The following is a 15,298-nucleotide window of genomic DNA, read 5'->3' as shown; positions in this document are numbered from 1 at the left end:
CAGTGCTTTATAATTACTAAGCCATGCTTCAGCACTAGCTTCTAGCTCGTACAGTTTGTTTACTTTTCACTGAATCCACACCCAAGCTTAACCAATCAAGCACAATGACCATTAATAGTAAATAGACTCACATAATCAAACATAGAAAATTGAACACAACAATGTTGACTGCAATGTGGGGGCAACCAATTTGTGCACAGTAAGCTCCCATATGTAACAGGGAGGTAATGACCAGACACTTTTTTAAAGTGATTTTGGGTGAGGCAGGGCACGAGTGTGTGTTTCCTACCTTTCTTCAAGCAGTACCTGGCAGGGTATACAGGCCCTTCGTTTATCTCACCTGAAGAACAGAATCTCTGACAGTGCAGTACTCCCTCAGTGCTCCACTAGATTGTCAGCCCAGATTGTTTGCGCTCAAGTCTCTCAAGTGGCACTTGAACCAACAACTTTCTGACTCAGAGGTAAGAGCGCTACCAACTGGGACACGCCTGACACCACAATTATGAGGGTCATGTCTATGAATTCTGGTGTCGGAGCTGGGGTCTGAGGCAGCACCACATCATTTTTAGGTGGACTCATGGCATCTCTCTACCTACCAGACAGTCATAAGGCAGGGGTGGCTTTTCAATAGCTGCAGGGCTTAGGGTTTGCTTGGGGAGGAGGGAGATATGGCCTCAGGCAAGGGAAGAGGCTGCAGGGCCAGGGCTGTAATGGGGAAAGTGGGTATCCCAGGGTGTGTGTGGGGGCACATGTTGATCTGTGCAAGTGGCCTCAAGAGAGTGAGGGCTGAGGAAGCAGTCTGCAGAGGAGGTGAGGCCAGATGGAGATGTGAGGGTGTGTGTGAGAGAGTGAGTGGTGATGTCCCTTGAGCTGGCAGTGAGTGAGATGCCAATGAATCTGTGATAGCCTTGTGAGTGTGTGAGTTTAGAGTGATGAGATGGTTGCCTTACCCTGGCGGCACAGATGGGATCATTCATCTATTTCCTGCACTAGGTGGCCAACCTCCTCTGTGCAGCGTTGGCACTGGTGACCTCTGCCACCACCTCCCAAGCCAGAATGGTGACACTGATGGGCCTCCTGAGGCCAGAATGGGGGTTAGAGGACATTGCAGTGGGTCCAATGGTTTCCAGAAGGCATCACAGGGCTGCATCACTGAATTGGGGGCTGCAATCATCTTGCCTTTTGGGGCCATGTCTTCTGTGCAGTAGGCCTGGGCTGGAAGCACTGAGAGGTGTGCGCTCGGTTGCATTTTACATATGGTGCCGGTGTGAGGAAGTGGCAAGGTGATGGCGTGGCGGGTGAATCAGATACCACCTGTCAGCGAAACAGCTTGTTTCCTGGGAATGCATGATTAATGAGGCGGGATTGGGACAATAGAGTGTGAAAAGCCACCATTACGGCCAGCGGGTAAAACGTTCTTTTCCCCGCCTGCTACCGCACTGAGTGCAAATGTAGGATGATTCCACCCTGTGTATGTTGTAATTCAAGCACAAGCATGATGGGATGAATGGCCTCTTTCAGTGCTTTTTCATTCTGTGAGTTTGGTATCCCCTAATGTTCAATGAATCTGTGATCGCAGAATTCATGCGTGTCCTCTAGCATTGTATAAGGCTCAACTTGTATCCTTAATGTATGTCAAAAGCCTTCAAATTGAAAGGATTCTTTAAAGACCATGAGTACAAATGGGAAATATAGCTCTTAACATGTCTTTGACATACTTTTATAGCCACAATGAGGTACATGGATATACCACTCAAATTGTTGAAAGGGCATTTGGTTTCCTTAAACATAAAATAAAATGAAGCTGAGGTACTTTGCAGTATGCCCTAGAAAGGCTCAACAAAATCATCCTGATATGCTGCGTGTTCATGAACAGTGCAGCAGAGTGGGCTCCTCCTGTGCTGTAATGACTCAAGTGTCCCAGTCAAAATAGCTGAAGAGAGGAACAGACCTAAAGATGAGGAAAGGGAGAAGGTGCAGATGTGATTAACAGGTGAGACATTGATGCTGGAAGAGCAATTGTCAGAACAGATACCTATTGAAAATTTCCTTTTCACTGTTATGATCCCCATAGAGACCAATAACATTGAAAAGAAAGGAATCCCCATGAAGCAGACAGAAAAAAAACCAATGGGCAAGGTTTCACTTTTCAAACATTTACTAGAACAAATCAACTAAAATCAACATAATAATCCAAACGTTAGTTAACAGGTGAAGGATATTTCAAATAAAAAGGTAAATTGCACTTTAAATATTCAATACAACAAAAATACAGTTCAGGTAGGTACAAGCACTCTTTTGCATCTCATGCAACCTCAGTCTTTCCAACTCAGCCTCCATTTTGTAGGGTTTCTCACTTCCCACTTAATCATTTCGACATACAAACATACATATGAACATGCAAATTAGGAGCAGGAGTAGGCCAGTCTCGAGCCTGCTCCGCCATTCAATAAGATCATGGCTGATCTGATCGTAATCTCAGCCCCACAATCCCGCCTACCCCCGATAACCCTTCACCCCCTTGCTAATCAAGAATCTATCTAGTTCTGCCTTAAAAATACTCAATGGCTCTGCTTCCACCGCCTTTTGAGGAAGAGAGTCCCAAAGACTCACAGCCCTTTGAGAGAAAAAACTTCTCCTCATCTCTGTATTCAATGGGCGACCCCTTATTTTTAAACAGTGAACCCTAGTTCTAGATTCTCCCACAAGAGGAAACATCCTCTCTCCACATCCACCCTGTCAAGGCCCCCATGGATTTTAAAGGTTTCAATCAAGTCGCCTCTTACTCTTCTAAATCCCAGTAGATACTAGACTAACCTGTCCAGCCTTTCCTCATAAGACAACCCGCCCATTCCTGGAATTAGTCTAGTAAACCTTCTCTGAACTGCTTCTAACATATTTACATCTTTCCTTAAACAAGGAGACCAATAGTGTACACAGTACTCCAGATGTGATCTCACTAGTGCCCTGAACAACTGAAGCATAACCTCCCTACTTTTGTAATCAATTTCCCTCATAATAAATGATAACATTCTATTAGCTTTCCTAATTATTGCTGTACCTGCATACTAGTCTTTTGCGATTCATGCACAAGGACACCCAGATCCCTCTGAATCTCAGAGCTCTGCAATCTCTCACCATTTAGATAATAAGCTTCTTTTTTTATTCTTCCTGCCAAAATGAACAATTTCACATCTGCCCACAATATACTCCATTTGCCAGATCTTTGCCCACTCACAACTTATCTATGTCCCTTTGTAGCCTTCTTATGTCCTTTTCAGAATTTACTTTCCTAACTATCTTTGTGTCATCATAAAATTTAACAACCATTCCTTCAACCCCTTCATTTATTTATATAACTTGTGTCAAGGAGATTTAATAATGTTATTGGAAATTATTTTAAAATAGAGTTCTAATGGGGTCTGTGTCTATGTGTGTGTCTGTGTGTATCTTAATTGGATTAAAGCCAGCTAGTCTGGGGGCTTTAATGTATAGTAGTTTTGAGATGTTAATTAGATAAACATAAGGAGGGTAGAAGGTAAAGTGTAAATTTGCATTTGTTAAAAGAAACCATTCAAGACTGCAGGTGAAATCTTACACCCAGCTAGAAGATGCCAAACAATGTGTTTATTTTTTTCAGCTTGCTAATAAAATTGGTGGGATGAAAGGATATTATTGTTAGAAGAGGTGAAGTTAAAAGCCTAGAGATAAAATGGAAAATTTACATCCAAATAGAAAGATATGTATAAAGGAGAAAGAAGGTTGTAAGGTGTGTGTAAGGTAGAGACATTTTAAGATCTAACAAGTGTGAGAAGCCTCCAGCCTGTAAGCCTCAAGTCTATCTGCAAGGACCCAGAGCTGAAATAAACTAATTTTGAGTGTGACTGTCCAGGGTGTGCTTAGCCAGAGGTCTGTTAAATCTATGACTTTTACAGTTGCCTTACCAGGGGTGTAACTGAGAGTCAGATTAATTAGGAGATTGTTATAGTTATTATAGCAGTAATTTTGTAGACATATGCATGTATTTACAATCTTTCTTGTATTAAATGTAATTGTAATTGTATTGAAATAAATGTTTAATTTAGTTTTATTAAAAAAAAACCTCTTGAGACTTGGTGGTCTTATTACTACTGAATTCAAAGCCTGCATCTCAAAACATACAAATAGCAAAAATGAGTTTGTGCAGCTGTTTCAAGTTTTGCTCTGGAATTTGAACAACACAGCCTTTACCCTCGGCTGTGTCATAATAGGTTGTAAAAATTTGAGGCCCCAGCACTGATCCCTGTGGCATACCACTCGTTACATCCTACCAACTAGAAAAAGACCCATTTATGCCAACTCCCTGCTTCCTGTGAGCTAGCCAATCTTCTATCCATTCCAATGTTACCCCCTATACCATAAGCTTTTATTTTGTGCAATAGCCTTTGATGTGGCACTTTATCAAATGCCTCTGGAAATCTAAGTGTGGTACATCCACTGGTTCCCCTTTATCCACAGCACATGTTACTTCCTAAAAGAACTCCAATAAATTGGTTAAACATAATTTCCGTTTTACAAAACCATGTTGACTTTGCTTGATTGCCTTGAATTTTTCTAAATGCCTTGCTATAAGATCTTTAATAATAGTTTCTAGCATTTTCCCTATGACAGATATTAGGCTAAATGGCCTGCAGTTTCCTGCTTTCTGTCTCCCTCCCTTTTTGAATAAAGAAGTTACATTTGCTATTTTCCAATCTAATGGAACCTTCCCTGAATCTAGCCAATTTTGAAAAATTAAAACCAGTGCATCAACTATCTCACCAGTCACTTCTTTCAAGACCTTAGGATGAAGTCCATCCAGACCTGGGGATTTGTCAGCTAACAGTCCCAACAATTTGCTCAATACCACTTCCCTGGTGATTGTAATTTTCCAGAGTTCCTCCCTTCTATCCTTTTCTTGATTTACAGCTATTTCTGGGATATTACTTGTGTCCTTTATAGTGAAGACCGAAGCAAATTCATCCGCCATCTCCCTACTTTCCATTATCAATTACCCACTTTCTATAGGATCAATGCTCATTTGGTTAACTCTTTTCTTATTTAAATATCCATGGAAACTCTGTATTTAAATTACTAGCTAGCTTTCTCTCATACTCTAATTTTTCCCTCATTAATTTTTTTGTCATTTGCTATTCTGTACATTCTTTCCAATCTTCTGACCTGTCACCCGCATTTGCATAATTATATGCTTTTTCTTTAAGTTTCATACCGTCTTTAACTTTTTTAGTTAACCGTGGGTCGTGGGTCCTCCTCCCCTTGGAATTTTTCTTTCTCATTGGAATGTATGTATTCTGTGTATTCTGAAATATCCCTTTAAGTGTCTGTCACTGAACCTATCTTGACCTACCCCTTAATCTCATTTGCCAGTTCACTTTAGCTAGCTCTGCTTTCATGCCCTTATAATTGCCCTTATTTAAGTTTACAATACTAATATTGCATGCACTGGTTTCTCCTCAAAATGAATGTAAAATTCTATCATATTATGAATGCTGCTACCTAGGGGTGCCTTCACTTACTTAATCCTATATCATTGCTCAATACCAGACCTAGTATAGCCTGCTCTCTCTCTTGAGTAACATTCACCACATGCCATATTCCATCCGAAATCCCAGGGCACAGTTATCACTGATAATGCATGTGTCTATGAGCACTCTCTCACTTGGGTCTCTACAGTCCTGCTAGCACAGAATCCCCAAAGATTCCCTTCACCAATCCCTTTAAACAATCGGGTGGGCTTTGGCAACACCGAAACCGTAGCAATTGGTCTTGTCCAATTCACAACCCCTCACCCTTCCTGCCTTCAGTATCCTGTCCTTTACAATGGTATAACAAACGCAGTAATACAGTCTCTGCTATATTCTCAGAGCCCTGCTTCAACACCATGACCTGTTCTAAAACTATAAAACAGAAAAATGTTCCATTCGGAGAGAAATTGTTTGTTTTCTCTTGCCTGAATCCTCCATATGTTCTGAACTACCAAACAGAAAACTGCTCTATTCAGAGAGAATCTTGCTTGCTTTCTCTTCTGAACTATCAAACAGTAAACATTGATCAACCCCACTGCAATTATCTTTCTATTTACGCTTTGTTTCTTAGCAGCTCATCCTCCTGGCAACCCCAGATCACATGAACATCTCTTCGAAACTAATAATGTCATAATCTTCTTCATGTTCTCAGCCTGAAGGCAGGTCCAACCCATAGCACCATGACCTCTAACACAGCTAGGGCAAAGTGGCAGGTCCCAAACCTACCCAGCCGGAATGGTGTTGGCACCAATCTGATCCACACCAGCCATCCAGACCCTCCCAAGAGTCTGAGTTGCTGTGGCAACATACACTTTTATATGCATGTTATAGCCTGGAGCTATGGATAGTGATGGTAGAGGCTCCCAATTTCTTTCAATCACATGGCTGACCAGGAAGCTCCCCTGCTCTTACCGCCTTCCATTTGAGCATGTTGGAAGAATTTACAAGTTGATACTCAACCTGTTTGGTCGCATTATGAACGCACCTTCCTTGGCCATCAAGTCCTATAACGGGACTTGAACAAAAAGAGGCAGGGACACTATCCATTATGCCACAGGACGTCCTCTCATATTATAATCAGGCAACCAATTAATCCCCTCTCAGGATATGCCTCAGCCCACTTTGTTCTTAAAGGGATACTGCACAAAAAGCAAACGCATCCTTCCCAAAGTACATGGGTCATCACGATTGAGTCACACAAATGGTCCTGGAAATAGTTCAATGGCCTGGTTTTTACACTGTTATGAAATTACAATTAATGCAACATAAAAATGTAAATCAAGACAAAGACATTCAACACATCAGTCTTTGATGTTCTTCATTAGTTCCTTCCATCACTTCCTGCTGAATCAGGTAGCCAACCATGTCAGGTAAGTACAAATAAGATAGTATTCACTTCTACTGAGAGGTATACTTAGAATCATAGAAACATAGAAAAGTCACAGCACAGAAAGAGGCCATTCACCCCATCATGTCTGCATCGGCCGAAATAGAAAATATAAAAAAACTAGCCATCCATTCTAATCCCCCTTCCCAGCACCTGGCCTATAGTCCTGGAAGGTTACAGCACTTTAGGTGCAGATCCAAGGTACCTTTTGAATTGAGGGTTTTTGTCTCCAGCACCAAAGCAGGCAGTGAATTCCAAACACCCACCACCCTCAGGGCGAAGATGTTTTTCCTCATGCCCCCTCTAATCCCCCTACCAATCACCTGAAATCTTAACTTCACAAAGCTTCTCATAATGATTCTGGTGACCAGGGTTAAAGTTGAAAAACTGAATGGCAATAAGGCTCCCAGCCTCATTATCATATCTAAAGTTTCAAACCATTTCCTTGGATCATTTGTTTGCCCGACTACTGCCAGTCTCAGTTAAAGCTGGAAATGGGTGAGCTGGGGAAAAGTTTGGGTTTGGAAACTTTAACATCTCACTTGACCAAAACTGTTAGCATTGCTGAAAAAAAGAGACACGTCTAATCAGTGTGGCACATTTGCATGTACTGGAAGCTGCATATATCAATAAACAGAGCCCTGTTCTTTGCAGACAGAAGGAACATGTACACACATTGTGCCTGTTTCAACTAAACAAAATAAATGACAGCCATTCGCTGACTCATTCCTCAGGACAATGTCTTGACCAATCAGGGTCAAGCTGCCTGGTTGATATTGCAAACAATGCTTGGCAGTTAACTGTCAGCCATCATCACTGGTGCATTTCCCATGGGAATGCCACTTGCCAACCAATCAACACTCTCTTCACATACAGTATAAACTGTTGCTTTCCCCTTATATTGGTATTCTTGCGAAGTGTCCTAATGAGTGCAAGATGAAAAGCTTAGACATGTCTCTTTTTTCAGCAATTTCAAGTTCTGTACTACCAAAAGCTTTAGGTTAAAATCCACCCCCCTCCCCCAGCCACCCCGCCCCCCCACTCCCCCCCCCCCTCCACCCACAAAATGTTCAGGTGCTGTTATCTGAGAAAAAGATGCTGGGACATCATAAGGGAATATAAATCTGAATCCAATGTTTAAGTGATTGATGTTGTGAAGAGATTGAGGTACTTTTATACTCCAAGTTTAATACTGGTGCATCCTTTTGGCTTTGAGCTGGCATTAATCTTGTATTTTTAATCTGGAGTGGGGGCTAACAGCTTGAGGAGGGTAGTTAGTTTGAGTTTGACACACATGGGATGTTCATTTGTTCTTAAGAGCTTGCAAAGCTCCATTTATTGTCCACCTCTGTTTGCCTTAATCGGTAACATAGTAACGGGTCTCCTCCTTGAACCACACCAGTTCCTGTGTTAATGGCACTGCCAACAACAGTGTTAGGTGGGGACTACCAGGATAATGATCCAGTGACAATGAATATACACTCAAGTCAGGATGCTGTGTGACTTGCAGGAGAACTTGAAGGTGCTGGGATTCGCACTGTATTACGGGTCTTTGTTCTTTATACAGGTGATGCGACCTAAATGTACCAATCTAATGTGGTGTCAAATTTCGTTTAGAAAATGTTTCTGGAGTTGGCCAGGCCTTTTAAACACTCCTTTCCTCAAATTAAATGGTTAGAAAACAGGCCTTCTCTGCTTCCAGCTTTTTAAACATTTACTTTTTTGATTGTTGTTCAAGGGCACTGCCTACACCTGCATTCAGCTACAAAAGGAGCTGTCCTGAGCAAGACTATTGTAGTTTCAGTCAAGCAGTAGCCAGGCAATGTGAATGTTAGTTGTGCTTTGCAGGAACTGACTGCAGTTTAAATACACACCATGGAACTTAGATTTATTCTCTATGGGTACAGGAGACTGGCAGGCGGCAACATCTGAATTTTAAATCATGAGGGATCAAAATGAGAAACAAGGAGATTCTTTTGTTGGTGCATCAGGGGAATTTCCTGAAGATGAGGATTTGATGGATTGAAGACATCGGTACATTTATCTTCTGAATCCAGGTGCCTTTCTGAGAAGGCTAGAATTCAGGCACCAAAACCTCCCTATCGACCCTCCTCCTGAGCCCTCAGTCCACCCTCTCCTTGAGGTCCCAACCTCACCCCTGCCAACCCTGGGATCAACAGCCCACCCTCTTCTCCCCCTCCCTCCCACCACTGATCAAGCCCGCTCCCTGCCTCCCTCTACCTCCGCCTGGTTGAACCTTCTATTTACTCCTTTCTCTCCCAGTAGGAATCTGGTTGGTAATGTCTTACGTTCACTGTGGAGTTAATATAGTGTGGAGGGAATCTCACAACTTTGTGTGGGTTCCACACAACTTTCTAGCTGAAAGCTCCCTGTGGGTGAGGTGGGTGTAAATTCAGCTCAGCACTCCAGTACTTTCTGTACAGTCAGTATCTTTATCTTTGTTATTTTGTTTTCTGTTATGATCACCGGCATATACTCTGCTGCTTCATTTCATCTGTTGATAATGGAGATCTATGTGATCCAGCTTACTGAATTCCTGGCAGCTTTTGAATAACTATATCTACTGAGCATCAATTAACATTTTTAATATTATTTTCCATTCACCATGTTGCTACATCTCGACAACTATGAATATTATTATTACATTGATTTCAAAATTGTATGTCCCACATAACATAGTATTATCTATAAATATAAATATTCTATGTACAATGCCATCATAAAATACTTTATATGTAATATACATGTAGGAGCAATTTCTGGCAATGCCTCAGGAAGTGGCTCATTGTTAGAATTACCAGCATTAATAACCAGCATTTGTTTCTTTTTCTTAATTTTAGTTTAGAACGTCTTTCAATTCTGGCGCAAATCTTTCATGGGTGATCTTCCTAAATGTCAAGAATTTTGATACCTATATATTACCATTCAGCTCTTTTACTGCTTCAGATAACTCCAGTCTGTATGGTTTCCATGTCTATTGTTGTGCCATGTAATGTGCCTTTATAGCTGCAATGGTCGAATTGCAAAACAGTGAACATGGTGAAGCTGGATTAAAACCCCAATAACAAGATTCAGAGTGGAACTTTCCATGCCCACTGGCCTCGGGCGTGTTCGATGGCGTGAGCAGACAATATGGCGAGAAGGCCTAAAATTGGCATCATGACATTGTGAAACCAGTTTGCAATCGTCCGTTCAGCCCATCGATGGCAGACCGCATTTCCCGCTATTGGATATCAGGAACTTTATTGTAATACATCTGCATATCATTATAAGGCCAGGCAGCAGGAACCAACCCCACCCCCACCCACCTCCAGCCCCTGCTGGATTGTCCTCCCACGTCGGCATGTTTGCACACCGATGTGTTTCAGAACAGCATATGTAAGGCGTGCACTTGGCGGGCTGCACTTTGAGGGGAACCCGAAGCTGAGTGCACAGTAACGTTGCGCAGCGCTCGTGAGTGGCACCTCCTGGACTTCAAGGTTGAGGCAAGTTGGGAAGGGGGCCAAGGGCTGTCCTGAAGTTGAGGCGATTGAGGGGGGGTGTACAAGGGCTGCCCTGCGGTTAAACGTAGTGCACAGCACTTGCGGGGTGGGGGGGTGTGTGGGCGAGGGAAGCAGCCACGCATTAAGGACACCTTGTATAAAGTGACCATTCCTCTGCAGCTGAGATAGTTCAGGCGCAGCCTCGCTGATATGATTAGAGTCGGGTCTCTAGCTTATCTGCCCACTCAAGCAACGCAGAGGCATGAAGGTGCCACCAAATGCTCCAGAGCTTTTCACCCCTCGGGCACAGACTCCAAATAATGAGTGTTTTAGTGGACTGCAGAACAGTTGGATGACTGCACACATTGTACAATCTCCTTGCTAAAGCTGGCCATGGGGCAGTCACTGCTGGAGGTGCTCACAGCCCCATGGCAATGTCATCACCCTGGTTTGGACTAGTCTCCTCCATGGTTCAAGCTAACAGCGCAGCCTTGCAGTGTGGGTTAGGAGAATGCCTGTGCCTGAGCTGAGAGCACAGCATGCAGCCCAGTGGGCAAAGCCGCCGCCAATTTGTCAGGTGGAGTGGGGCAGATGTGGTTGGGGTTTCAGGCAGCCATGCAATGCACTAAACTCTGGCCACCCAAGTGATGGCCAGTACTGTCCAGGATGTGTTAAGCGGCCTACAGACTTAACCAAGAGAGATTGTTTAGTATACCCATGCTAACCCACGCGTCTCTCTCTTTTATCCTGCAGGAGGAGTACATCAGGAGCATGGAGCCTGGTGAACTAACTGTATGCCTCGTGGCGTACAGAGAGCGAAAATAACGGAGAAGAGAGCGACTGAGGCTCCTGGCTGCGCAGAGGGCAGAGCAGCCTCCTCTGGAAGAAGGGAAGGATGGGGCTCCCACACATGCTGCTGAAGAGCGACAGCGAGCCCTCACTGGTCAGCGCCTAGCTAGTCCCAGGGTTATAGGTGCTGCCTTTCATTCCTGCAGATGACCAAGAGCAAGCGTCACTGAAGACTGCACATATCTAGGGGACTGGTCAGTCACATCTGCCAGCTACTGTAGAATTTGGCGCCATGGGTAAATGGAGGGCATCTAATGCCAGTGACTGTGAAAGCCACCATGGCACTCAATTTTTCCGCTCTTTGTTCTGATGAGCGCTGTTCTTGTCACTCAGATGTGAAACCTTTCTGCACAAAATAAAGGCAGGTGTCTCAGTCCAGGGCCTCTTCCCTGTGCTTTGTGCAGCCTTCAGACCAAAGTGATGGCCCGGCCTCACACTCCCTGGACACGTTACTGATGCCTGCACCTCGATGGTGCTTGTCATTGCTGCTAGAATGTAGTGGGCAGATGTCACAGAGTTCCGTCATTCTCTCTGTGTGCTCTCAGCACCTTTAAGGTGGGGCCGGCCCCCTTCTGTTCATCATCTGTGACCAGTGATGCTGTGCTCCTGAAGGGCTCAGGTGCTGAAGGCAGACAAAGGATCAGATGCTTCTAAAGTTTCATGGCTGCGTCTCTATGATATGACCCTGATCACAGAGCACAAGCGAGCTGCCCTTGGCCAGACAGGAGTCAGACATTCTCAGAGAATATGTGAAGATCTATGGAGTGTCCTCACTGCATGTCATCATCATCCTCCTCCAATCGAGTGACTATTACAGCCTCCGCTGCATTTCCATGACAGGAGCATTCTCACAGAGGGTATGTGCATTGCCATAAAACAGACCCAGAGGAAAGAATATTTTGGACCAGCATTCTTATTCCCAATTTTTAGTGTTTTCTCCTTCTGGGGACTGGAGTCAAACGTTCACAGATACAATATAAGGATCTGTGTAGTCTCCTCACTGCATGTCGTCATCATCCTCCACAAATCAAACAGCTATGAGGGCTTCCCTAGCGTGCCTGCCTCATCTAGCCAGCATGAGGGCCTCATCCCTGTCATTGCCGCCTTCAAGGATCCCTTCATCATCATCTCTGTTGGCGTCCTCCTCATCGGAGGAGACCTCCAACTGCTCCATCTCCTCCTCAGCCAGCTCCTCTTCCTGTTGCAGTGCCAGGTTGTAAAGGGTGCAGCAGGTGACTACGATGTGTGACACCCTCTGTGGACTGTATTGCAGGGCTCCACCCGGTCTCGGACAAGGCACTGGAACCTCATTCTCAGTATCTCGATGCTTTGCTCCAGCAAGTTCCAAGTTGCAGCATGAGCCTCATTATTCTAAGATAAAGCAAAATACTGTGGATGCTGGAAATCTGAAACAAAAACAGAAAATGCTGGAAAAACTCAGCAGGTCTAACAGCATCTGTGGAGAGCAAAAAAACAGTTAACGTTTTGAGTCCTTATGACTCTTCTTCAGAGCTCTGCCACACAGGTGCCATCAGCCACGTCCTCTGTGGGTAGCCCTTGCCCCGAGGAGCCATCCCTGCAGCTCCTGTGGACCCTGGAAGACTTCTGAAATCTCTGACCGACTGAGAATGTAGGAGTCGTGCACACTCCCTGGAAACCACGCGCAGGCCTGCAGGATGAGTTTGTGGTGTTGACATTGTTGACTGCTTGTTGCGACGGAGGTCTGAGCGCCATGTGAGTGCAGTTGACCACACCCTGCACCTGTCAGAAACCCAAGATCTGGGCAAATCCATTTGCTCTTGCATCCTGGAGATCCTGGTCCAAGGTGAAACGTACAATGTTGTGTGCATTCGCGAAGTTGGCATCCGTGACCCCGTGGATGCATTTGCGGGGTGGAGGCTTGTGAGATCCCACAGAGCTCACCTGTGGAGCCCTGAAAGGCAGGACCATCACTTTGGTCTGAAGACTGCACAAAGCACAGGGAAGAGGCCATGGACTGAGACACCTGCCTCTATCTTGTGCAGAAAGCTTTCACATCTGAGTAACATGAACAATGCTCATCAGAACAAGAAGCCATAGGCAGGGAGATATTGTTGAGAGTTTATTAACAATAGTGAACAATATGTACAAGTGATTAACACCAATGCCCAGGCAGTGCAACTACATCTTCTTAACCTTCCTAACCCTGCCGCTACATCTTGATGCTCCCCGGACATCCACAGCAGAGGTGGAGGCAGCCTGCTGACTGCGACGCCCTGTCTGTGATGACCTTGGAGGGTGTCCTCTGGAGGGCCGAGACATGGATGCCCCTGGCCTGCTTTCGGGGTCCTGCTGTCTGGCAGTGACACCCTCCTTGAGCTATGCAGCTGGAGCTGCTGGGGTCACATGAAGAGGGGGTTCAGATGAGTCAGAGGCTCCCAGAGTCACCTGGGTGGAAGGCCCCGGGGTGTGCACCTGCTGATCCTCCTCCCTATAGGTACCCAAGGGCCCCAGGCTGACTCCTTGAGAAGAAGGGGAAGTTGGAGTGAGATGGAGTTCAGCCCATGCAGCTGTGCAGGAGCGATATCCTGGACCAAGGTCTACATAGAAGCTGCCATCCTACCAGTGTTGACCTCAGTGCATTGGCATGCTGGCGCTATCACCTCAGCCTGAAGGCAGACAGACTCCTCCATTGTGCCTTGCAATCTATGGAGCGCAGCAGACATCCCTTCCTGATGTTCCCGAGCTTACCTTTGTAGTTACAGCAACTGTGACATGACCGAGTCCAGAGGCTCCTCATCTGACTCAGACTCAGCAACATTCTGGCCTCCAGCAGTCCTCCGAGTGCCGGGGATCTGGGAAGTCCCTGCATCCACCTGCTGTGGATCAGACTGTGCGATGTGCTCACCGGATTGTGATCCTGAGGCTACTCCAAAGCTAGGTCCCACTGAGGTGTGTGTCTCTGTGCTGGTAGAGGGTGTGGGTGAGCACTTGATGGGACTTCAAGAAGGATGCCACCAGATTCCTCTTCAGTGGTTTCTTCGGGGTTTGATTGGAGGCCCTGGGTCGTGGACTCTGCTGGCTGTTTCCCAGATGTGCCTGTGGAAACAAGGGGAGATAATTAGTGCATGGCAGTGACCTGTGAAACAGGACACATCACTCACAGCACGGTTGTCTGATGGATGTTACATTGCTGGATCCTCACTTGGTAGAGCACCGCCAACCTCACCGTCAGCACAGGGACAGTCCAGACCCTCACCGGACCGCTGGACGGCTGTATTAAAAGTCTGTGAGGACTTTGATTTTAGGCATTCTTTCACCAGTCTGCGACCTCTCTCTCATGTTGTGTGCCAGCTTGTCCGGCATGAATAGAGATGGAGAGAGTGTAAGCAGGACACCTGCCAGGCCGGATGATAAGTATGCCTGGCATGTGTGGGTGTTTTGTGGTCCCATGGACGGGATCGGGACAATGAAGGTGTGTGTGAGAGAGTGAATGATGGGTGATGTCTCTTGAACTGGCAGTGAGTGGGGGCCCTGTGGATGTGTGATGGGTTTGTGAGTATGTGAGTTGAGAGTGATGAGAAGAGTGAATTACCCTGACGGAACAGAGAAGATCATTCATCCTCTTGCGGCGCTGGGTGGCTGTCCTCTTTTGCAGGGCATTGGCGCTGACCACCGCTGCCACCGCCTCCCATGCCGGATTAGTGATGTTGCTGCCCATCCTGTGTCCAGAACGGGAGTAGAGGATATAACGGTGAGCCTCCACTGTGTCCAAAGGCGCTTCATGGATACATCATAGAACCTGGGGGCTGCAGTCTTTTTGTCTTTCGGGGCCATGTCTTCTGTGCAGCAGTCCTGGGTTGGAAGCACTGAGAGGTGTGTGCGTGGCTGCACTTTAAATATGGTGCCTGGGGAGGTGATGGCATGGCGGGCGAATGAGAGCCTGCCCACCATTGAAATGGTGTGTTTCCCGGGAATGCATAATTAATACAGTGGGATTGGAACAATACAACGTG

The sequence above is a fragment of the Cetorhinus maximus genome, chromosome 24, assembly GCF_964194155.1.
Source record: "Cetorhinus maximus chromosome 24, sCetMax3.hap1.1, whole genome shotgun sequence".
NCBI classification, from domain to species: Eukaryota; Metazoa; Chordata; class Chondrichthyes; order Lamniformes; family Cetorhinidae; genus Cetorhinus; species Cetorhinus maximus.
Note: the sequence above shows the minus strand (reverse complement) of the source record.